Genomic DNA, 24,144 nt, shown 5'->3' with positions numbered 1-24,144 from the left:
TTGTTGGTGGTAGGTCTCTGATCGCTGCTCGCTTCTTCTTTTACGGTTGTGAGATGAAAGGTGTTGGCTGCGACCTCAGAAAAGCTCCCATTGGATCAGGTGTGTGGCAGGATTCAGGCAGCTGTGAGGAGGCATAGTGGCTATGCATTGGGCTGTTAACCACAAAGTCAGCAGTTTGAAACCACCAGCTACTGCATGGGAGAAAGAGGAGGCTTTCTACTCCTGTAATGAGTTACAGTCTTGGAAACCCACAGGGGCAGTTCTACCCTGTCCTGTAGGGTCATTATGAGTTGGAACTGACTCAATGGCAGTGAGTGTTTTTTTGTTTGTTTTGAGTTTTTTTTTTTTTTTTTAGTTTCTCCCACCAGTGTCCTCTAACTGGTAATCACATTAGATTACATCATAGGGGATGATCACATAACTGACACATTATATCATTACATAACTGCCAAACTACTGAGAATCAGGGACTAGCCAAGTTGATACATATTTTGGAGGGATATAATTCCATCCAAGACACCCCATCCCCTCCCCTCCCCACCGCCCCTCAAAACCATGTCCTTGCCACATACAAAACACCTCCACCCCATCATATCATCCCCCTAATCTTCCAAGTCCAAACACCAAGCTGGGGACAATTCCTCTTCAATTCGATATCCAGAATACAAATTGTGTGCTTCTGAAGGATCATCGTGGGACAGGCACAAAGTAGACATTTCCACTACCCAAAATGCTCAAAACCAAACCCGACTCCCTGCCATCAAGTTGATGCCAACTCATAGTGACCCTTGAGGGCAGGGTAGAACTGTGCTGTTAGTTTCTGAAACTGTAACTCCTTAGAGAAGTGGGAGTAAAAATCCCCATCTTTCTCCTAAGGAGCGACTGGTGGTTTTGAACTGCTGGCCTTGCGGTTAGCAGCCCAATGTGTAACCACTATGCCAGCAGTTGGAGGGAAAGAAGGGATAACTAGCACCAAGCAAGTAAAAACACAGCAGAATAATTTACATTGGCTCTCCAAGCCTAGTTTCCGAGACTGTCTAAACAGCGGCCCGCCTCTGAGTGTTGGCCATGCTATTAGGGTTCTGGGTGGAGGCCCCTGGTCCCTGGGCTTCAGCTTCACCTTCCAGGCCCATTGGAATGGCAATTCTGTGTCCTCTGCTTCAGACCCCAAACAAACCAATCCACTACAATCAAGTCAACTCTAACTCATAACCACCCTATAGAGGATTTCTGAGGTGATAAATCTTTATGGAAAGATAGTTTCCTCTTTCTATCGGAATAGCTGGTGGGTCTGAACTGCAGGCCTTGTGGTTAGCAGCCCAAACGTAACCCCCTGTGCCAACAGAGTTCTACTTTAATCCCTGCCACCGAGTCAATTTCGAGTTACGGTGACCCTATGAGACCACCCTTTGGGCCTCCAGGTGTGTAAATCTTTGTGGGGGCAGAAGAGCTCGCTCTTCTCTGGCTGAGGAGGCTGGTGGTTTTGAACTGCTGACTTGACAGTTTGCAGCCCACTCTGCAGTGCTCTACACCAGTGCTTCTTCGCACTCCATTCTCCTCTAGTCTGAGTGGTGACCCCAGCTTCTTAGATACAGCCCTTTTGGCCTGGTAGCCCCTTATTCTCAGCTTTGAGGGGTAGCCCCACTTTAACAGCAGCCCCACCTTAATGGCAACCCCCTACTCTGGGACCAAGTGGAAATCTAGGAAATCAGAGACCACGGCGGTACCCCCTGAAGCCCAGGGGTCATAGTCCTACCTTTTGAGGCAAAGCAGCCCCTCTCCCCACTTCCTAGTTTCTTCAGCTTCTGCTTCCCAGTTGCTTGGTCTCTAGATGAGGTCAGCCTGGCCTCTGTGTCCAGTGCACTTGAGCTCTTCCAGTAAGTGACCAGAGGCACCCCAGCCCACCAGTAAGCCTCCTGCCTGAAGCCAGTCAGCTCCCTCACGTCATGGGGGGAGTCTTGTGCTGGCTTGCACCGTCCTGGTTCAGCTGCTGCCATTTCTTTACCACCTCCCGGGTGACAGCTTTCCCCACTTCCCTTGGTGTCTTCATCAGAATTACCTTGGACACCTGTCACTTCACCAGCAGTCTCTTCAAGGTGATCTAGACGTTTGCTTTCAGGTAGAAGACGAGAGGCTCTTCTAACCTTTCCTCGTTACCCAATTCCATAGCCGTTTGCACATTTCAGGCGTCTGTCAGGGCAGCTCCCCACGTCTGGGAGCAAATGCTGTCTTAGTGGTCTAGTGCTGCTGTCACACAAGTGGGTGGGGGATGACTTTGACAAACAGAAAATTATTCTTCCCCTGTGGAAGAGGCTAGAAACCCAAATGCGGAGTGGTGGCTCGAGGAGAAAGCTCTCTGCTGGCTCTGGGGAAAGGTCCTTGTCTCCTTTCAGCACCTGTAGGCTCGGCGTTCCTCGGAGACACATCTCCATGTGTCTTGGCATCAATCTTCCCCTGGATCGAGGGGCTACAAAGGGCAGGGACCATTGGGCCGTGGGACACACTGCTGTCTCCGCTTTGCTTTCTTGGTGGCACGTTCCTACCTCAATGCCTTCTTGCTTTCTAATACATGATATCATTTCCTCAATGCATTTTGCTCATTCTTTTTCTTCTACTCGAATGCCTGTCCTGGAAGAGCAAGTGCTTGACTTTCGATTCTGCCTGGCTTTTATGACGTACTCTGTAAACCTTTGTCAAATGAATAGGGGAATGAGTTCTTGCGTGGATGATGGGAAAGCTGGGTTTCCTGCGAGGCCCTGCTTTATCGGCGGGGTGGAGGCGATCACGTGGTACAGAACGTCCTTCACGTTTCTAGGCTTTCTCTTTACCTGGATGCTGTGGAGGGGCAGGTGAGCGGGGAGTGGAGTGAGGGGAGTTGGGAAACAGAGGCCCCTCTTCATGCCTTTTTTGATAGCTCTGGTGAGGAAGGGCTGGCCCAGACATGGGTGCCATAACTACCCCCGGGATCCCTCTAGGAGCACTGGTGGTGTGGTGGTGACAAGCTGGGCTGCTAACCTGGAGGTCAGCAGTTCGAAACCACCAGCCTCTCCTTGGAAGAAAGATGAGGCTTTCTATTCCCATAAAGAGTTACAGTCTTGCAAACTCACAGATCAGTTCTCTGTCCTGTAGGGTCTCTGAGTCAGGATCAACTTGATGACAGTGAGGGGCTTTTTGGGAGGGTGGTCGCGTGTGGAATCCATCCCAGAAGGAGCTCCGGAGCTCTGTGCAGCCCTGGAGGCTGCCACCTTCTCCGTGAGAACTGGAGGCTGTCGAATTCAGCATTATAAGGCGTTTCCAAAACTCTGCTGACAGAAGTGGTTTTACTTCCCCGGGAAAGGAAGTCAAGCTATGCTGTGCTCACTTGGATAGAGTCTCGAGCCCGTGGGAATATTTGCTTATAAAAGTTCACTCTGCTTCTGGAGAACAAAGGATAGAAGTTAGCGTTTGGGAAGCAGGGGATGGGAAGGACAGTCTGCATCCCTGGCCCCCCAGCCCTTCCCTTCCTCCCTGTCCCCGAGCACTTGCACCGTCACGTGATCCACTTGGCTTTCAGGAAAGAATAACACCACTGCAGTGTGCCCCTGGGAAGGGGTTTCCACCCATGTTTTCCTACATGCATTTCTATATCCTCTTGCTAGTCTTTTCCCAAACATGCTGTTCATTCAAAGAGTTATCATTTGACTAGAATACCGATGTTTTCCTTTTCAGAATACCTACCTACTTTTGCTTCTGTAGGGGCTATCCGGTCCCTAAGCATTTAAGATGGAGGAAGGAAGTCTGATGTGGAGAGAAATGATGAGCTGGGCAGCCAGATAAGTCTACGGGTTAAGAATCTGGCCTGAGAGGCCTTGGGCTCGTTTATATCACTTCTCCGAATCCCAGTTCCGTTGGTGTTGTCAGCTGCAGTGAGTCAGTTTGAACTCATGGTTGCCCCCGTGCACACAGAATGAGAGGTGGTCTAACCCTGCACCCTCATCCGGATCGTCGGGCTGCTCAAGTCCAGTGTTGGGCCCACGGATGAGTGCCTTCCAACCTAGGGGGCTGCAGGGACCAGCATGGGGAGGGGAGGTGGAGGTAGACCGCAGCTGACCTCTGGCTTCCCTGCTGGCACGGGGCAGGGGGCAGACATGGGTCTCCACTCTGTCCTTCTTCATGCTGATACCATCTGTTCCTCAGACCATATTCGAGTGTTCTGCAGAGTTTGGTGATTCCTTGCAGGGGGTGCAAGACGCCCAGACGATACTCAATGAAGAAGGAGGCTTACGAGAGGTGTGAACAGTGACCGCATGTCAGGACCAGCACATAGGAGGACCAAACTCATTGGCCCATGGCAACATTCTCCTCGGCCGGCCGCAACCAGTCTCTCGCTGGCCCTCAGCCTCTCAGTCACATGGTCCCTTGGCCTCCACCTGCACGAACCAGGAAGCCTGCCCTTCATGCTGCCCCACAGCCCATCATCTCCATGCTGCTCCTCTGCTCCGTGTCACGGTCCCCTTGCCTCAGCCCTGGCCGCTGTCTAGCTCCTTTGTTCTGTCCCACTGTCTCCATCCCACAGCCTCTTCGGACAACAAGTTTGAATGTATTCTTCCGGTGGTCCTGGGATTTCTCTCTGTGTCCCGGACGACTCATGCACACAGGAGTGGCTTTGGTGGAGGTGTGGTTTTTATCTTTTAGTGGACCATAACCCCCAAGGAAATGGGGGTCAAAAAAGTCAGGACTGAACCCCATCTTAATCACATTCATTAGGATCGCAGAGAACTCCCTCCCAAACGGCGCTAGAGCCAGCGGCGTAGAGTTCAGAGTGGTGATGCATCCCAGAAGGGATTACGGCTTGAGGGGCCGTATTTCTTGACTACATCTCGAGGCTCATCTTCTACCCCTAGATTGGACAGTATTTTGTTGTGATTCTTAGGGGTTTCACTGGCAAACATGTAGAATTCAAATGCTTGGCTTCTCTTCCCAGTTTGTCCTCTTCTGGAAGCTCCCCTGGAACCTGGCCACCATGGGTTATTCCGGCTGGTACTCAAAAGACCAAGTGCCATCACTTTCAGCACCGTAGCCACACCCAAGCTACTTGGTTCGGACCCGTCTTGACCCTCAGTCCCACAGAGCACAACACTGCCTGCCCCTGTGCCTCCTCACCATTGTTCTGCTGAATGCATTGCTGCAGCCACCGTGTCCATCTGTCTCCTTGGCAGTCTTCCATGGAATGCGGCACCCTCAGTTTTACTTCCCCTTAGTACAAGAGCAATAAGGAAACATACTGGCAGGGTTATTAGAATGAAAACAAACAATATACATTAAGGGCGTACATATGCCAAATTGGTTTGAAAATGAGAAAACCCAACCTCCATTGAGTAGATGTGGACTCCTAGCAACTGTGTAGGGCAGGGTAGAACAGCCCTTGTGGGTTTCTGAGACTGTAACTCTTTATGGGAGAAGAGAGCTCCCTCTTTCTCCTAGGAGCAGCTGGTGGTTTCAAACTGCTAACCCTGAAGATTTTAGCCAAATGCATAACAACTAGGACTCCCCCAAAAGAAAAAGAATGACATTAAAAATAAAAATCGAAGAACAAGAGGGGGCTTCTCAGAAGAAAAAATAAAAGGACTTGGCACATGGGATCGTGGACCAAGTCCGATTAAGAAGAGAAATCTCTCCTTGTTACCCTGTGAGTGTGGGCGCTCTGCTAACACTCTGAACAGAATGAACGTGTCCACTTACTGTCTTTGGAACAAAGCCCATCCTAGTCCCTGTTTCTGCGGAGCAGGGTGACAGAGGTGACATTGACACCCAGCGATTCAATTGGGACCACAAGGCTTGCTCTGTCATCAAGTGCCAGTGGTCATCTGCCACACTTATACCAGGTTATCTGTGCCGCTGACACATAGTCTGGCCATCGGCAGACCTTGCCAGGCAGGTGCCCTGGGTAGCTTGGTCTTGCTGCTGGTCTGGTAACTTCTTGTTTTCGTTCATCTGCGATGACCTTGCCTTCTAAGCCCCAGATCTTAATGCGGAGGCCCTTGGTGACACAGCCAGTAGTGGTTGAGACCGAAGCACAGGGTGTTGGTGTCTAGGGTGGAGAGCTGCTTCTCTTCGAGGGGGGTCCAACCTTGCCTCTGGAAACACAGAGGGCTCCATCCAGAGAGACAGAGAGACAGTCACCATGGCCGGCTAGTCTCTGTGGCTGAGCTGGTTGGTCTTCAGCTTGCAGTTAGCCAGGCTCTGTAGCTGGGCCAATTTGTCACAGCCACAGGAGACAGTGATGGGCTTGCTGCTGCTGGCTGAAAAGTGGACATGAGACACCCACTCTGAGGGGCTTTTGTCCTGAACTGTGTACTGGTAGATGCCCAGGGTATCCCCCAGCTTTGTGGTCTCATCTCAGGAACCAGAGAGTCTGTCAGGGAGGGCAGAAACTGGTGAATGCCATACGCAGTTGCCTGTCTTATGTATTGCTTTAGTCCCATGCTGCTAGCTGGATTATATTGTGTAGACTTCCAAAGGCTGGCTCAAGTGTCTTATGCCCAGGTCTTCTTTTCCAAAGGCACAACCAGGAAGAAACCACCAATATAGGAAGTCGTGTGCTCTCTCTTGGTATCTTTGCCATTCAGGGTGGAGCCCCGGTGGCATGGTGGGCTGTGAATTGAGTTGCTCACCAGAAAGTCATCCGTTCCAACCCACCAGGCACTCCATAGAAGAAAGATGAATTGTCTGCTCCCATGAAGCGTCAGAGTCTTAGAAACCCTGGGAAGGAGTTCTGCTCAGTTTGTAGGGTCAGTATGCATTGGAGTCAACTTGATGGCAGTGAGTTTGATTTTTGGATATTTTCAATTCATGAGCATCAGTTTGAAGAATTAGTAGTACAATGGGCGCAGGCACAGGAAGAGTTGTGAGGACGGTGTGGCCCGGGCAGTGTTTCCGGCTGTTGTGCACAGGGTCTCAAGGGCAGAGCCCACTTGCTGGCACCTGACAACAGCAACCATTAACTAGGCTAAAATGACACATTTTCCAAGGGACTCACGGAACTCTATGGGGTATGTGTTGGGCTTCTAACTTCAAGTGGGTGCTTTAAACCCACCAGCCACTCCCTGGGCGAAAGGTGAAGCAGTAGTCTGCTCCTGTAAAGATGTGCAGAAATCTTATGTAGGGTCATTGTGAACTGACTCAACGGCAGTGAATTTGGTTTTTAAGCCATTAGTAAAAGCTTTGGCGTTTCCAACGGTTGCATTTCATGAGAACATACTGAGGGCAATACATTTATGATTAGACCATCAAACAAGGCACTCGCCGTATCAACCCCAAACCACCAGGCCAATGTCCCTGCCATGTGTCCATGGGACTCAGAGACCCATAGGACGGAACAGAACTGCCATTGTGCTTCCAAGGCTGTCAGGAAAGCGACGGCCTCATCTTTCTCCCACGGAGCTGCCGGTTTGCTCCAACCATGAGCCTCGTGGTCAGCAGTCAAATGCCTAACCCAGTGTGCCACCAGCATTCCATGTGTCACTCCAGTGCATATATTTTTAAATTTAGGTCTTTATTATTTTTATATTTATTTATTATTAAATCCTTTTATGTGGGCTCTTAAATATTTTTTCCAAACCCATGCATCCATCCATTGTGTCAAGCACATTTGTACATTTATTGCCATCACCATTCTAAAAACATTTGCTTTCTACTTGAGCCCTTGGTATCAGCTCCTCTTTTCCCCCCCTCTCTCCCCATTCCCCTCTCCCTCATGAACCCATGCTAATTTATAAATTATTATTATTTTGTCATATCTTAGACTGTTGGACGTCTCCCTTCACCCACTTTTCTGTTGTCCATACAGGTTATATATGTGATCGGTTCCCCCTTTCTAACCCACCTTCCCTCGACCCTCCCGGTATCTCCACTCACACCACTGGTCCTGAAGGGATCATCCGCCTTGGATTCCCTATGTTTCCAGTTCCTATCTGTACCAGTGTACAAATCCTCTGGTCTAGCCGGATTTGTAAGGCAGACTTGGGATCATGATAGTGGGGGTGGTGGAGCGGGGGAGGAAGCATTTAGGAACCAGAGGAAAGTTGTATTTTTCATCATTGCTACACTTCACCCTGACTGGCTCGTCTCCTCCTCACGACCCTTCTGTGAGGGGATGGCTATCATCATTTTCAAAGCATTCTCTTCCCACTTGAGCCCCTTATATCAGCTCCCCATTTCTCTACCCTCCCTCCCTCACAAACCCTTGATAAGTTATAGATTATTATTTTTATATTTTAATCATTTTATTGGGGGCTCATACAGCTCATCACAATCCATACATTCATCTATTGTGTCAAGCACATTTGTACATTTTCATTTCTTACATCATCTATTTCACAGTTTCATTGATACTTCACATGTCATACCATTCAGTAATTCAATCATATCAAGAGTTATACCATTATTACCACAATCAATTTTAGAACATTTTCTTCTTCCTTGTACTCATTGATATTCATGTAATTATTATTTTTTCTTTAATTGGGGCAAAACTATACGCAATAAAACACTCTCCAGTTCAACAACTTCTATGGGTATAATCTGCTGCCATTGATTATACTCGATTGTGTTATACAACAGTTATTGATATCCTTTTCCAAATTATTCCACCACCATTAACATAAAACTCAATACCCCTAAGCAAAAACTCTTCCTTCTTCTCCCATGGTAACCACTGGACAAATTTGTTTTTTTGTGTGTTTTTTTTTAAGTAGTTTTCTTGACATAGTCACATATTACACACTTCCATAGTTAAACTGCTTAAAAAAAAACAGTTGTATATACATCATTGCAATCCGCTCTAATGCTCCTTCCCCCTCCCAAATTCATTGTGTGCTTCCCAGATCCCACCCCTCCACCCTCCAGGATATAATTAAAGCAAACCAACAAAAGCACAAATCCATTCCTGCTGACTCGTAGGGACTTTTAGGACAGAAGAGGACTACTCCATACAGTGGCCAGTGGGTTCAAACAGCTGACCTTTCCATTAGCTGCCAAGCTCTTGAGGGTTTCTCCCAGGTCATGAAGGAGGCGCACATGTGCGTGAGTGATAGGAACAGGATGTGCGTGAGTGATAGGAACAGGATGTGCGTACTAGAAGGTAACCCTTTGAAGATCACTGACACGACTTTGAAATTACTAAAAATGATGGAGAAGCTTGTAACTTTTAGATACTTCATTTATTAGCAGCGATGGGATAAGGGTGTTATCATCTTTACTCCACATTCCAGCAGAGTTGGATAAAGAAGGGAACGTATTTTAAAATAAAGACAGTAGATCTAATAGTATTTCCAGTACAGACTCTTTTCCCTTATTTGTTTAACTTTAATCAATTAAATCCAAGGTTGGCAGGTAAGACAGCAGGCTACTAACAACTCCTAGGATTGGCAGGCAATATGGCAGGCTACTGGCCCCAAACTAGAGAACCAGAAGTCAGATAATGAACCAGACTCACAGTTCACTTCCCGCAAAAAGCTAGCAAACATTGCCAGCACACTGACATACTCAAATATTGGAAACAGGGCACACCCTTTCAATCAACTGATCACTCATTGCAGGTTTCATCGTGCAGGTGCTGACATGATATCAGATCTCATCATGGGGGATGACTACATCGTAGCTGCCACACCACTGAAAATCATGGCCCAGATACTGGGAGGGTAGAAGAAGGATGAGGTAGAAAGGGGGAACTGATCACAAGGATCTACATATAACCTTCTCCCTGGGGTAAGGATAACAAGAAAATGGGTGAAGGGAGACATTGAACAGTATAAGAGATGATAAAATAATACTTAGCTGGCAGAGGAGACGCCATGATCCCGAAGGTGGTTTTCTCAGGGTGAGGTTTCTCCATTGCACTCCTGATGTGCTGACCCCTGCGATTTCCCCAAATGTGGGAAACTCGACTGCATAATTTGTGGTAGTGGGGGACTGTGTTCGAAGATATGATAAAATAATAATCATATATAAATTATCAAGGGTTCATGAAGGAGGGGGTTGCAGGGAGGGAGGGAAAAATGAGGAGCTGATACCAAGGGTTCAAGTAGAAAGCAAATGTTTTGAGAATGATGATGGCAACAAATGTACAAATGTGCTTGACACAATGGATGGATGGATTGTGATGAGTTGTACGAGCCCCTAATAAAATGATTAAAAATAAAGAAAGTCATGGCCCAGCCAAGATGGCACAGAACCATCACCATCAGAATAAAGTAAAAACCAAGAAATCCGAATATCCACTGAAGAGTGGATTAATAAATACACAAAGGTATAATCATTCAATGGATTGTTCCGCACCAGTGAAAGGGAGACTGAATCGCCATAAATAACTTACAGCTACATGCATGGCCTTGATTCAGTGTCGAGAAAAAAAAACACGGGAAATACATGAAGTATGATTTGTTTTGTATAAAGTTATAAAAACTAAGCAATATATTGACTAATACACTCACATATACACTAAACCTATAAAGAAAAGAAAAGGGAATATCTAAATATAATTGAGAACATTATTTCACAGGGGATGGAGGGGATTATATTCAGAAAGGGAGTGGCCATTAGGCACTGGTCATTTTGACCCCTATTTTTAGTGACAGGTGGTGGATAAGTGGTGTTCTGTTGATTGCTTATCTTCTGTATTTACACTATGAACTCTTATGTCCATGAAACATTTCATATTAAACTTTTGGTGTTTGCTATTAGTATATTATTCTATTTTTGAGTGTCTAGTCTCTCTTAGTAACCACATATACAGAATAAAACCACCAACAAAATGCAGTAGTTTTACTTAAGAAAACCTTAAGAGGAAATGTATTTAGTTGCCATTCATATCTCTTTCTCTCTGGTAAAAAGTAGTAAGCAGGAAATAACAAAGTCCAGTGGAACCCATACCATAAGTCAGTTCTGAGTTGGGGTGACTGGTGGGTTTGAACTGCTGACTTTTTGATTAGCAGCCAAATACTTTTTTTGGTTGTCGTTACATAAATTGACCCATTTATGACAGTCCAGAGAGGTTTCAGGTCGTAGAGCTTCTCCTGGTCTTTCAGTTCCTGCAGTCTTGTGGCGGCTTTCTGGGACAGCAGGTGGGGAGGGGCGTGTTGCAGGTCCAGGCCCCACCAGCTACTGTCCTCATGCAGGAACCGCAGTGCCGGGGGCCGAAGCGCGTCTCCTCATTTTGGTTTAGCTGCAGAAGGAGCAAGTGTACGTGGCATGTTGGCTGATTTCAGTTTCCTTCACCATTTCCCTGAGGAAGGCATCATAATGGGTCCCATATTTGCCCACCATCCCGACCTTCTTGGTGCATTTGGCCATCTAGCCGCAAACTAACCCTAAGCCAGAGCGCAGCAGCCAAATACTTTCACCATGGACTGCTGGGGCTCCTTTTTAGTAATGGGAGTGGTCTTCAAAAAGTTCATGGGAAAATTCCATTAAATTTTAATTGGCTTTTTCCACGAACTGTTTGAAGAACCCCTTGCATAAAAAGTAAAATGCCAGCTAGTGATTTAACCAGAGTATTGCATCATTATCGTCGGAAAAAAGAGCCCTGGTGGTGGTCTTGGTTAAACGCTTGGCCGCTCCCCTACAGGTTGGCAGATGGGCCCCACCTTCTCATCTCCGGGAGAAACTCGTGCACACGGGCCATGAGCGTCTGTACACTCCAGGGGGAAGTTCTCCTCTGCCCGTAGGCTCGCTAGGAGTCAGAATCTATCCCGTAGCGACGGGCTAGTCATGTGGGCGGGGTGAATGAAAAGCAGTTAGATCCTCTACTTCTGTGAGGGGCCGTTGACAGGTCATCTGCAAACAAAAAATTCAGGAAGTGGTAACAACATTAACGTGCTTGGGGGGATTTGGAGGTCCGTCCAAGGAGAACCCACGAAGAAGTGGAAAGAGTTGCATTTGGAGAACAGGGACCGGCAGTGGCTCAGCGTTCCCAGGGTTGGAGGAGAGAGATGTGTCCGTCTGCTTCTGTTTGGATTCGAATTTCAGCCTTGGAGACCCTCTGAGGCAGCTCACCTCTGCTGCTCTGTTGCATCAGGTTGCCACGAGCCAGAATTCACATCCTTGCAATGGGTTTGGGTTCTTGGGACACTGGGAAGTGGAATATGGAAGGGGCAGGAACTACTGTTGAGTCTCTAATGAGCGTTGTAGAATGTTATGCTTCTACATGGGCACCGATGACAAGATCAGCAGTTCAAACCCATAAGCTACTCCGCAAGAGAAAGATGAGGCTTTCTACTCCTGTAAAGAATCATGGGCTTGGAAACCCACAGAGGCAGTTCCGCCTGCCCTAGAGAGCCACTGTGCCTCAGAATCGCCTCAGTGACAGTGAGTGAGATGTGGGCACATAAGGAACAATGAAGGCGCTAGGGGTCACAACCCTGCAGTTGGCAGTTCAAACCACACCAGCTTTTCTGCAGGAGAAATCTGAGACTTCTTGCTCTCATACAGATTTACAACCTCGAATCCCTACTGAGCTGTTCTCTCTTCTCAAGGGTCCCTGTGAGCCAGACTAGACTTGACAGCAGTGGGTTTGATCTCGGCACATGAGACTTTAGTAAAATGTAAATGAGGGTCTTCCATTTGAGCAAGCTCGGCGTTTTTCGGACTTACGGCTCTAGCTGAGTAGATGAGGGTGGGGAAGACGAGGCTCTCCCAGCACTGGCTCATAGATGGCTGTGCTTCAGCTGTGTGTCTTCTCAGCAAACTATGTTTAGCCTGCAAGATGCCTAGCATGTGTGGGGTGTGTTGATTTCATAGACACTTAAGAACTATTTTCAGAAATCCATGTAATCTAGTCAGGTATTTTTATTTGAAATCTAAAGACATCTATCCTGAAACTTAGGAGCCCTGGTTGTGCAGCGGATGAAGCACTCAGCTGTTAGCCACAAGATGGGCAGTTAACCACAACCAGCTGCTCTGGGGAGAGAGGTGGCAGTTGGCTTCTGTTAGTGCGCACTGCCCTGGAAACCTTTAAGGAGCTTCCCTCTCCTCTAAAGGGTCCCTGAGTTGGAATCTACTCCCCGGCAGGGTTTTGTTTGTTTGTTGTTGTTGTTTTTATCTAGGATTTTTTTCTGTCTAGTGAGGAAATCAGCTCCAGAGTTATAAATTTGTATTTTTTTTTCTTCCCCAGCTTAAGAGATGTGGCACTGGGAATAGAACCCCTTCCTTTTGGGGTCTCAAGTTTCCCAACCTATAAAGCAACAACAAGAGCAGCAGCAGTAATAACAAAAAACATTATTGGGTTTCTTGGCGCTATCTATACTTCAGATAGTTCTGAAATCCTTTTAGCTCCTGTAGTCAAAGAAAGGGACGTGCCCAGAGATTAGTTCCTTCAGCAGTGGTCTTAAAGCTTATGTCTCCAGAGGTGGGGTGGCGGGTGATGGCGCACATGGAGATAGGGAACCATAGCTGGGGAGTGCAGTGGATCACGGGGGTCGCTAATGTAGGTCGGAGCGTCGCAGAGGGCTTCTCTGTGATCTCTGCCGAGACCTGGCAGGTTGAGGGCTTGGGGAAAGAGCAGGTCGAGCAGAGGAAATGGATGTATCAAAGCAGGGAGGGCTCCGAGGCTAGCTGGGCATTTGAGCTTGAGCTCCTGTGAGGCGTCTAGTAAGACGTGTGGAGAAGGACACGACAGAGGGCCATGGAGCTGCCAGGCGGCCGTCCACAGTGCATTTCTCCGCAGAAGTCAAGAGACGTGTCTTTGCAGATGAAGGGCGGGACCGAGGGTGCCGGGTTGCGGTGTGGTAGGGAAGGGCTGGGAGGACTTTGGTGACTCCTGTCCAGCACTTTGGGTACAGGTAGGAAGACTGGCTGGGGCGAGGAAGTCGGGGTGCCTTGGGAAGGTCACTCTGTCAGGGGACGCTGTTTTCTTTTGGTTGCAAGTGGCCTGTCATCCAGAGACGCCCTGTTGACTGATCTACAGGTGGTGAGGACGCCATGGTAGAGCTCTCGGGCCTTGAGAGGTGGGTGATGGGTAGAACTTGAATGGGACAAGGCAGCAGGTAAAGCTTCTGGTGAGAGAGCCTGCAGATACTATCCCCATGGGGTTTTGTTTGGACATTTAAGTATGTAGCCCTGAAAGTTATAATAGCTTCAAAGGATTCGCAACTCAGGTAATTTACTACAAATCCAATAGTTAAAATCGAACATAAGGATTTGGTCTTAGCACTGGACAGTGGCTGCCTCGGTTGCAGGAGACTGTGGCAGCCTAAATACTGGCTACTGGGACTTGCTGGCATTTGTCAGACTCGGAGGCTGCTGGTTTTGTGGGTGCCATGTTACGAGGGGCTCAGCACTGGGCTGCTAACTGAAAGCATGGTGGTTTGAGCCCCCCAGCCACTGGGAAGGAGAAAGATGTGGCAGCCTGCTTCCACAGGAATTGCAGCCAGGGCGCTTCTGCTCTGTTTGAAAGGTTGCGGTGAGGCCGGATCCACTGGTTGGCTGCGAGTGTTTGGGGTTTGGTGCCGCAATGAGGCCTTGGTTATCCTGGGACCTTCTTCCTGATCTAGCCGCACTTCAGTCTTCAGCTCTGTAGGCACAGTCCTCTGTTAGGATGATTTCAGGATTCAGCAAGTGTAATCTGTTTCTAGAAGGAGGAAACAGGTTAAATGTCATTTCAGTGACTCCTTTCGCATCCTATTTGCTGACAGGATTATCTAATACACTGAATTATTGCATCTGCGAGCCCGGGGTTGGAGTGGGTGGTCTCTAGGTGCCTTTATTCGCTTGTTACTGGTCTCTCCTGATAACATGGTTACGGAGTGTAAGGGTGTTTGAATCAGAAAATGTAGTGACGTTCCTAAAATGGGATTTGCCTAGTGATGGAGGGTTTGGAATTGCCTTCTGGAATTTCTCACTTGAGCAGCTGGATTTGCATGACAGGAGCACTTTACAAGGGCATAACCAGCATGGCTGGGCTTCAGATAGAGATTTGGCTAGTTTACCCACCACGGGAAGATGGAGAGCTAACATAGTGTAAGTGGTTATTTTAAATGTAACTCCACTGTTTAAGTTAAAAGGGGGGGGGAAGTAAAATCTAAACAAGGTATTACTTAATTCCTTCAGAATAGATAGCTCATGATCATCGATCCTTCCAGAATTAAAGAATGAAAACAAATCAAGTATTTTTTATTGCCTGTGCAGAGGCAGTCAGCTGGGTGGAGCACGGCAAACTGGCTAAGGGTGAGAATAGGGGATCCAGACCACGTTATTGTGCTCATGCTGAACCTGTGCTCAGTCTAGAGGCAGGCATTCCCACAGAGCCAGGGGGTTCTGCGCGTGTGGGAATCAGAAAGGTGTGTGCCAGCGTTGTATCCTCTCACCCTACGTGTTCCAGCTGTACGCTGAGGAACTCATCAGAGAAGCTGGACTGCATGAAGAGAAACGCAGCCTCGGGATGGGAGGAAGACTCGTTAACACTATGCAGATTGCTTGCGTGCTGAAAATGGCGAAGGTTGAAGCACTTAACTGCTCAAATCAAAGATTGCAGCTTTCAGTATGGATTGACCCTCAATTTAAAGAAAACCAAAATCCTTACAGCCAGACCAATAGATCACGTCATGATAAGTGGAGGAAAGATTGGACTTGCCAAGGATTTAATTTTGCTTGGATCCACAATCAATGTTTGTGGAAGCAGCAGCCAAGAGATTGAAGGATGCATTGCACATAAAAAGTGGATAATGAAGAAGCAAGATCGAAGGAGAATGGATGCACTTGAATTAAGATGTTGGTGAAGAATATTGAAAGTGCCACGGGCTATCAGAAGAGTCCACCGATTTGCCTGGAAGCACAGGCAGAATGTTCCTTCGAAGCGAGGCTTGCCAGACCTGGTCTCATGTACTTTAGACCATGTATCAGGAGAGTACAGTCCTTGGAAAAGGATATGGTGCTTGGCGAAGTGGAAGGTCAGCAAAAGTAAGAGGAAGGTTTTCATTAGGTTGGATTGACACAGTGGCTGCGCCTGGACCCACAGAACAGTACGAGTGTGAAGGTGGTACAGGGCCGGATAACGTTTCGCACTGGGTCACTGTTTTTTAAAAAATAATTTTATTGGGGACTCATACAACTCTTACCACAATCCACCCGTCCATCCATTGTATCAAGCACAATGTTTCCATCATCACTCAAGACATTTGCTTTCTACTTGAGAGCCCTTGGTATCTGCTTCTCAACCAACAACAGAAACAACAAACACTTGCCTAGAGAGAAAGGTTGGGTTGCCTCCTGGCAAATCAGACGTCCTCAGACACGCGTCTGGCTCTGGCTGGCAGCTGTTGTTTTAGTCTGTGCTTCCCATAGATCTTTTAGGCAAAGTAGACTTCAGACACTCCATCAAATGAGCTCATCCAGGTTTCAGTGTTTAATGTCATTATAATAGAGTTTATTCTTCTTGTGGGTGTTAGGTTCCAAATTCCATATAAAAGACAAGAATTACTTTAAGAGATAAGGACGCTTTAATTAGCAGAGTGGCCTCTTTTTTTTTTTGGCTAGCTCATGTTTTAAGGGGGAAGGGAGATTCCTGCCTCTCAACCTGCTCACACTAGGCTTTCTGTTCATTGAGTAGTGGATACCCACAGAATTTTTTCTCTATTTTTTTTGTGGCCAGCGCATCTATTGAATTTTATAAAGTAAACATGAGATGTGTGTCTACTCTGTTGTCCCATTGCAAGTGGCAGTAGAGTCCTTGCGTTGGCTTCATCGGTGGCTAAGAGGAGCCACGATCCCACCAAAGTGCTCCCCTCTGTGTGTTAAGCTGGGGACTGCAGTTGTGAGCGTGATGCTGGAGCTTCCCGGAACTGTGATTGCTTTGATTTCAGATGACTGTAACGATAACTTGCAGTATAGAAGCGGCTATATGAAATGGATGTTGTTTTGTCTTATAGTCATTTCTCAAACACTTAGATTTAAGCATATAAAAGGGATTGGAGAGCCAGCCATTTGTGGGATGGGAGGGGCCTCTTTCTTTCATAAGGTATGGATCCCACTGTGAAACTGCTTTCCTGATAAGATTTTTTTTAAAATTTTTATTTTATTTTAACAATTTATTGGGGCTGATACAATTCTTTTCACAGTTCATACATATACATACATCAATTGTATAAAGCACATCTGTACAGTCTTTGCCCTAATCATTTTTTTCTCTTTTCTTCTTTTACATTTTATTAGGGACTCAAACAACCTGATAAGATTTTTAACATGATTCAATTTTCTAACTTTGTTAAAAAATCTTATTAAAAAGCTGCTCTTAAAAAAATAAATAAATAAAAAGCTGCTCTTGAGCATTCTATATTAATTGTCAAAGTTAGATTAGAATTGTGTAACAGTGAAATTATTTGTTTTGCTTAAATTAAAACCTATAGTAAGTAACCCTAGTTATAGCCAAAGCCAGAGATCTGAATTATGTTTCTGGTGTCTGAACTCTTATTAAGATTCAAAACCAGAATCCCCCTAGGTGAGGCATCCATTTATACCGGAAAGATCATTACAAAGTCTGCCTAACGTGTTTGTGTGTGTGACTTGAATGGCTGGTAGATTCAAACAGAGGCGTGATGTTGCCATGTGAATTCTCTTTTCCTTTACTTTTACTTTTTGGTAATGACTTGAGTGAAGGTTTGCAGAGCAAACTGGTTTCCCCTTCACCAATTCATGCATGCTTTGTTGCATGGCATTGATGGGAGCCACCCAGATGTGACACTGCTGCTCCCGCTTCCTCCCCGTGATTACCGTTTCCATGGCCCCTGCTTTCTGAGCTGGCTCAAAACACTCCCAGCCATCGAGTCTATTCCGACTCCCAGAGACTCCCTATAGCAACCCTGCAGGACAGGGTAGAACTGCCCCTATGGGTTCCGAGACTGTAACTCTTTGGTTTTTAAATAGTTTTCTCGGCATATAATTCACACCCCATACAATTTAATTGCTAAATCGTGTCAAGAAGAGTGGTGCAATCGTCACCACCACAAAGTTCAGAACAGCTTCTTCTCTTGCTTGGTATTGAGACTGTAACTAATCCTGGGAACAGAGTGGTTTCCAACCGCCAACCTTGCAGTTCGCAGCCCATGTGTGACGGGTAGGCCACTAGGGCTCAGTGGGTTTTGTGGGGTTGATTGTTCTCAGGAGTGAGGCGCTCAGGTACGGACCTCCCTGGTGTTTTGTTCACCCTGCCTAGGAACCCTGGTGGCGAGGTGGTCTTCATTGAGCTGCCGAGTAAAAAGTCGGTGGTTTGAATCCAGGACTCACTCTGAGGGATAGAGATAAGGCTTTCTGCTCCCCTAAAGGTTTAACGTCTCAGGAACCTGAGAGAAGGATTTCTGCTCATTCTATAGGCTCATTATCCACTTCATGGTAGTGGGTTTGGTTTGGGGTTTGATAGACCTGTCTGCTGTTTAGCTGGAAATTGAGCCATGGGGGCGAGTTCACTTGGTTGTTCTGGACACTTGTTCCCACTCCTGTTCTAGGATGGTGTCTGCTGAGACCCTTGGTTTTCCCTCTGTTTTTTAATCCCCCCACTCCCCCCGGTCTCTGTGGACTTGACCACACGTCCAGGATTACATTCACTTTGCTGAGACTGTAACCCCCAATCCTGGGTCACCTACTGCCTGTGTAGCCTCAACTTGGCTCTTGAGAGCCTGTCTGTGTTAGTCTGGGTATACCAGAGAAACAAATCCAAATAGAAATGCTGATGTATATAAGAGAGAGTCCAATATAAAGGGTAAGTGTACATTAAGAAAGCATCCCAACCCAGTGCTAGCCAAGACCACAAGTCCAACATTAACCCTTATGTCCGACACCGATCCACAAAGTCCTCCTCGATCTCACAAAACACACCCAATGACGCTGACTGCAGGAGGAAAATCGAATCAGTGAATATGTAAACATCTCAGCACTGGCAGGGGTCTCCACATGGCTCCTCCAGCACCCAGGGCTGCATCAGGGTATGTCCATGTGGCTTCTCCTCAGGAATGTCTTGCAGGAAGTCAGCCTTGCCAGCTCAAGCAGGGAACTGGCTAAGGCAGCTGCACTCTGGTTCAACCACCAGAAAGCAAGAGACCCGAGAACTCGAAGGACAAGGCTCACTGAGTCATTTATTTCTCTGCCCTTCAGTTAACCCCACATGTGTTTATCGGCCAGGTTGGCACAAAAAACCTTAACGATCTCACTGCCTTATCTTCCCATTGAGGTGGTCTGGAGAATTCGGAGAAGCTTCTTTGGAGGTGTGTCCTAATTCATCGAGGGTGCGGTGGGGTGGGGAACGCTACAGTGGAACCTCGAGCCCCTTTCAGGCTTACCGTCGTGTCATCTGTCTTGGATTTTACTTAGTCTTTTTTTATATAACGGACCTATGCAGTAAAATGCTTAGACAAAGTTACTTTGACTTTGTTGCATTTTTCTAGCACCTTCTCAAGGAAACCTGTGTGGAATATTTTTAACTGTGGTTGGGGAGGAGAGGAGGGCTATGAGCAAAGTGAAGAACTGCTGTTCGTATGACCTTGAGCCTTGGATTCCTTTTCGGTGCTGTGGTTGTTGGTTGCTGTTGCGTTAGTCCAGACACATGGCAACCCCATGTGCGTCAGTGGAGAACTGTTCTCCACCGGCCTTTCTGTGCCTGTGATCTGATAGAAGCGGATCCCCAAGGGTTTTTCCTGACGTACTTCTGGGTGAATGTGAGCCTCCAACATTCCGGCTAGCGGCCTAGGGTATTAACCCTTTGCACCACCCTAGCTCTGTGGGATGACTACAATCTAACGTTTGATAGCCATGAGCCCCCCAAAAAACAACAAAGAAAAATCTGCAGTGCGGGATATTCTCTTCACGCGTTCTTAAAGGAAAGGCCATTTGGAACCGACTGGGTACTTCCCTAATGGCATCATCTCAGACGTTTATCATGCACAGAAGTAGGAGGGCAGGGGCGAGTTTGAAAAGCAAACCATCCTCAGCCCAGGGTTCCAAAGTCAGGCTCCTGTCACTGGCTGTTGGTGTTAGATTACAACCTAGCACACTCCCCTCAATGTCTCTGAAGGGGATTGCCAGCCCTGGGCTGAAGATACCAGTAAGCCAACCTGCACGTACAGAAAGAGAACAGGCAATGAGAAGGGGTAATGAAAAAAAGGTGGGGGTGGAGAATAAAAGGGAAAAGGAGTGATGAAAATGAGAAAGGGGTAGTACAACGTGAAAAAGTTGCGGTCTTTCCTCCCCTCACCCCCGTGGGCAGTAGACATCACTCATTGTCCCAGCTTTGGCTGTGAGGCCAACTTCGTGATGCACGTTTCAGTTTACTAGTAGCAGGACGCAGTTCCTTGTCCTTTTCAGCACTAAGCTACGCCACCCTCACAGAGTTCTCTGATGTCTTTGGAGGGACATCATCTTCCTCAAAGGCACAGACTTTGTGTCTGCTCACAGCTGTTGTGTCCACGAAGAGCTGTTGTGTTGGTCTGGGTGGACTAGAGAAACAAATCCATGGACACTCATATGTGTATAAGAAAAAGGTTTATATACCAGAGCAATTGACTATTGAGAAAACGTCCCAGCCCAGTCCAGACCAAGTCCATAAGTTCAATATTAGCCCATATGTCTGATACCAATCTATAATGTCCTCTTCAGACTCAGGAAATACATGCAATGATGCCGAATGCAAGACGATCACAGGCTAGTGGGTAGAAAGTCTTTGGATCCAGTGGTGGTGTAAGCGTCTAAGCGTTGGCAGGGGTCTCCACGTGCCTTCTCCAGTGCCCAGGACATGGGGTCTGTCAGCGTAGTGCCATGTGTCTTGTCAGTAGAGCATCTCCAAGGGAGTGAGCAGAGAGTCTCTCCCGCTGCTTCCAAGGGAGAAAAACCAGACTTCCCAGAATTCTCAGGCAAAAGCCATGCACACACAGAGGTCTCATTGGCTATGATCCAAGTGACAGACTAGACTCCACCCCTTCACTCTTAATCCTCTCAAGTCCCAAAGCGACACCAGATTGTGTGACTAGCACAGCTGTGAAGAGGGTGAGAGGGATGGATGGTAACACCCCTGAGCACCCGGCGGGAAGAGTGCTTCCTTAGGACAGTGTTCGGCAGCCTCTGGACTTGGTTGTGCCCGAAGTCCTGTGTGTGAGGATGGATACAGTGGCCCTAACTTCCCAAAGGTGAATGGCAGTGATGGGAAGAGCCTGGAATTAGGGGTCAGAGCTATGTTCTGGTCCCATTCATAACTCCCTGGACTTGGTGATCTTCTGTTATTTTCTGAAATTCCACGAGACTCCGATTCCTTAACATAAAACGAGTAGGCGGCCAGGCATTCTCCTAGGCATGGTTATTGACAGTTCTAAAATGACAGTGACTCCAAAGATTGTTTGTGTAACTTGGGTCCTTTGAGCAGGTAATCCGAGAAGGCCAGTCACTAGAAAAAGGCATGTTTAGCTAAGCAGAGGATCAGCAACAAGGAAGGAATCCCTCGGCAAGATGGGCTGACATGGACTCCGCATACCTATGAGCGTGAAGATGGAGGCGGACTAGGTGCCCTCTTGTTCTGCTGTACATTCAGGTCCCCTTGTGGCCAAGCTGACTGGACAGCAGCTAACAATGAGCCTTCTGGCATCTGAGCACTCTCTTTCCTACCTACTGAACTCCATCAGGAAACAGAGTGGTAGTAGACGCATCCTGCGATAGTTACACAACCTGTTGTCAACTTGAGACTTAAGAGTGAAAGGGTGGAGTTCAGCCTGTCAATAAGGTCGCAGCTTGATGACCTCATTGGGAGGTGCTAAGGAGATAAATAACTCGCTGGAGGTAGGACACATGCACATTCCCTGAGAGACATTCCTGTTGAGAAGACACATGGAGCTATGCTAGAGCCCTGGAGCTGTAGGAGCCACATGGAGATCCCTGCCCGCACTGAGATGCTTCTACCACCACTGGATCAATAAGACTTTCCACCACTGGCCTGTGATCTTCCTGCATTCTGCATCATGGCATGTGTTTCGTGAGTCTGAAGAAGTATCAGTATCAGACATATGGGCTAATGTCAGACTTGATCTGAACTGGGCTTGGATGTTTTCTCAATATTCAATTGCTCTTGTATATAAAGCTCTTTCTTGTATACATGCGAGTGTCTATGAATTTGTTTCTCTAGTCCACTCGGATGAACACACATCCCCTCAGTAGAGTGTGACATGAGTTCAGATACACAGAAATGCAGAGATGCAGATATTTCAGGGGCTGCTTCTCCAGGCCAGGTGGGTCCACAATCTCTTGTTTCCAGCTTGGTTGCCCAGCTTGCTTCTAGCCTAGAATTCCAAGGACCTGAAGGGAAAACTGCCAGTGTCCCATGCCCCTGGGGCCATCTGCAACTAAAGAGGGGATGGGAGGTGGAGAGTCCTCCACTTGGGAGAGAGGAGAGGTGGAGAAAGTGGAAGAAGTTGTAGATGTAATTTTCATTTGCTCAGAATTAGAGTGAAACTTGAATCTGTCTTCGAAGAACTAGGAGAGGAAACTCCCTTCTTCTGCCACACCAAGCCTTGGCCAGTGGCTACCAATGACCTGGGCTCTCTGGATTAGAGTGACCTTTGCTCCTTAGAGGGACAGCTAGCTTGGAGTGCCAGTGCCTTTCCATCTATTGTTTCTTCCACTTTATCTCATGTAATCTGTATATAGAGATGTATATAGGCTTCGTGGTAGGAGCCTTGGAGGAACAATGGTTACGCGTTGGGCTGCTACCTGCAAGGTCAGCAGTTTGAACCCACCAGGCCAGAGGAAGACTGAGTTTTCATCTCTCATAAAGAGTAGATCCCACCTATGATGCAGGGTGGACCGGATCTGGTTTCCCACATTTTCTGTATTTTCGTTTTGTTTGTTCATAATAGAATGTATCTCCGAGAGGTCTTATGTCAAGGGAGGTCAGCCTCTTGAAGCTCTGTTATATGCGTTTCCGGTTTTTGGATTGATGAAGCTATAGGGACAGCAAATAGAATAATGGGCTTGGTGGGTACAGTCATGGAGGGGGAGTGTTTAAAAGGGAGATGATGTCAAGGAGTCCAGGTAGAAAAAGATTGTTTGGAAACGGTGATAACAATTGTATAATTCTACTTGACGTGATTGAAATATGGAATGATATATGTGTTAAATCCAAACTTAAAAAAAAAGAGAGTTACAATCTTGGAAACAAACGGAGACAGTTCTACCATAGGGTTGCTACTCGTTGGCATCAACTCGATGCCAAACAGTGAGTTTGGTTTTTGGAGGCTTCTTAGTACCCTTTTGCAAACTGAGGTCCAGTGTGGCCATCCAATTTGCCAAGTGTTGGTGACAGGGCCTTAATACCAGGTTTAAATTTTTGTTTTTTATAATAGTAAAATAAAGCTGATCAGTTAGCCGTGATCAACAAGTACTTATGGAAAGCCCAAATATGTGCAGCCTATATGCTTGTGGTTCCGAATCTTTACATAACAGGGATCAAGAGGAGCCTCGATAGCATATCCGGGTGTATGTGGGGGCGCTGCTGAGCCTAAGGCCAGCAGTTAAAAACCCCCAGCTGCTCCTCAGGAGAAGGATGAGACTCTGCACTGCTGAAAGAGTTACACTCTGGGAAACCTCCCGGGGCAGATGTCCTCTGCCCTATAGGGTTACAATGAGTTGGAACGGACTCGGGGGCAGGGAGTTCAATGGAGGGTCTTAAAGGGGTGATAGTGGAATCTGAGTTGATTACCTGCTGGGGATTCGGTTCATTAAAATGCCTGGAGGATGGAGGAGGAGCTGTGAACTTTTGAGGGTGAAGTTTGAGGATGTCTCTGAATTTGATAGGAAGGCATGCTGGTTCTCCTGCCTTCCTCAGTGTTGGTCTAAGCATCTGAATGTAGATCCCCTTCATACGTCACACCATGAAAGCTGCTATTCTTGGTCTCTGAGATCTGACTCACACTGTTAGTAGATGTGAAAACAAAGGAAACGTTGCCTAACATGATTTATTTCTGATCTTGATGGGTTGTGCATTTGAGTGGCTTTCTTTTTCCCCCTGCCCTTTGTTCTAGTGGGCACATTTCTTACCATTAAACACAAGACACACACACACACACGCACGCACACACACACGCACACACACGCCATGCCCAGAGTCCCAGGCCCCTGAAGGCAGGCTCACTCAGCCCCATT

At 47.2% G+C, this 24,144-nt stretch overlaps 1 protein-coding gene and 1 pseudogene across 1 annotated transcript in view; both read left to right on the top strand.

Moving 5' to 3' along the window:
• TBC1D8 (TBC1 domain family member 8) overlaps positions 1 to 24,144 on the top strand; it is a 133,914-nt gene that overhangs the window by 5,750 nt on the left and 104,020 nt on the right. The window lies entirely within an intron of this gene.
• Positions 9,809 to 9,962, top strand: LOC142461824 (U1 spliceosomal RNA; annotated as a pseudogene).

Source organism: Tenrec ecaudatus, chromosome 11, assembly GCF_050624435.1.
Source record: "Tenrec ecaudatus isolate mTenEca1 chromosome 11, mTenEca1.hap1, whole genome shotgun sequence".
Taxonomy (NCBI): Eukaryota; Metazoa; Chordata; class Mammalia; order Afrosoricida; family Tenrecidae; genus Tenrec; species Tenrec ecaudatus.
This window is presented reverse-complemented; position numbering and strand designations above follow the sequence as displayed.